A 1,692-nucleotide genomic window follows, 5' to 3' on the forward strand; every position below is an offset into this window, starting at 1 on the left:
GAAATATCTTAAAAGTAAAAATACATAGCAATTTCTTTTATTTAAAACATGTAATTTGACAATAAGATGTTTCCTTTTATATAAATCTCAATTTCATAAACTATTTACTAATTTCCATTACTAATATATCTATTTATATTTTTTGTTTTTCGTAATATTATTTTTTTATAAAATCATATCAATATCATAAAGGAGTTTAGTATCAAAAATAATATCTTAAACAAAAATATAGTGATTTTTGATATTTAAAACATGTGATTTTTAAAAAGTAGTTTCCTTTTATATAAATCTCACTTTCATAAAAAAAATTGATACTTTTTGTTTAATAACATTTTTCTACGATGGTTAATAATTTCAGTTAAATATTTTTCATTTTAAATATAATAACTTCTTTTCATAAGAAAAAGTTAATTTAGTTACCAAATCAGTATTTACATTTAATACACTAAATAAATTATTTTTCTTTATTATAAAATTTCTAAAATAATATTTACTTTTTGGATAATTATTCAATCTCTTATTTTAAACAAATTCTCTCACAATTTCATACAATTTTTTCTTTTCATAATTACAGATTCTCAAGCCTAATACTATGTGAATGTTTCAATATCTATAAAAAGAAACAAGTATTTATCGCAAATCTAATTCCATTAGAAAATTGTTTTCCTATGAAAGCGCCATTTTGATGCAAGACTTTTCAAGGGTCTAAGATCAAATCAATGTAGTATAAAAGATTGTCGAACCAATCCTAGGTGATTCTAAAGCAAAGGGAATGCAAAACCATGCTTAATCTAAGTGCTATCAATTGGTGAGATGATGTTTGAACTAGAATGCTACTAAAATGCAATAAAGGACAAAGCTTTCTTTCTTATGAGATAAGAGAACTCATGGGCTAAATGAATTGACCTTGGGTGATCAAGTAAATTCAATCTAAGGGTGGCAAGATAATCAATCAAACACTTTCCTTATGCCTAGACACTAAGCTAAACAAGCTCTATCTCTAGATGAATGTTCTTTTGGTAAAGCAACTCAAGCATCTAATTTCTTAGGTTGAATGTCATTAAAGCAAACATGGAGAACAAATTCAATAGCAATCTTAACTCCTTTAGCAACTAATCTCTTAGGTAAAGAAAGCTAAAAGCATTGAAGAGTTGGTTCAGGCATTTCATCATACACCTTGTGGGCAGGAAATGCCTAGAGATCTATTTTAGTATGATCAAGACTAAAATAGCATTTGGAACCCTCAACAAGCAAGGAAACAAGTAGATCTAACTTTAAACACCCTAGATCATCTCTAATCACCCTTAATCACCCTAGCCCATGAATCCAAAGATGACTACTCAATATTCTTCATGATGAGCCCAAGAATCAATGATGATTTGGTGCTAATCATGATTAATGACCAGATTAATCAAGCAAATCACAAGAAGAAATGATCAAGGTAAGATCTTTCATCTAAAAGTTCTTTCTTATTGTGATAGAAAACAAGATAAGATCCCAGCTTTGGGATTACAAGAGTATTTATATGTTCTTGGAAAATCTAATGGTTTCCATTAAAAAGTCTAATATGCCCATAAAAAATGTTTAAAATCGACTAAGGATAAGTCTCGGCTCGGGTAGGAGTCGACGGGGCATACCCCGCGTCACACAACCCGCGTCGGATGCTCGCTGATCTTCTGCTTCATGCGCGCG

Source organism: Brassica oleracea, chromosome C1, assembly GCF_000695525.1.
Source record: "Brassica oleracea var. oleracea cultivar TO1000 chromosome C1, BOL, whole genome shotgun sequence".
NCBI classification, from domain to species: Eukaryota; Viridiplantae; Streptophyta; class Magnoliopsida; order Brassicales; family Brassicaceae; genus Brassica; species Brassica oleracea.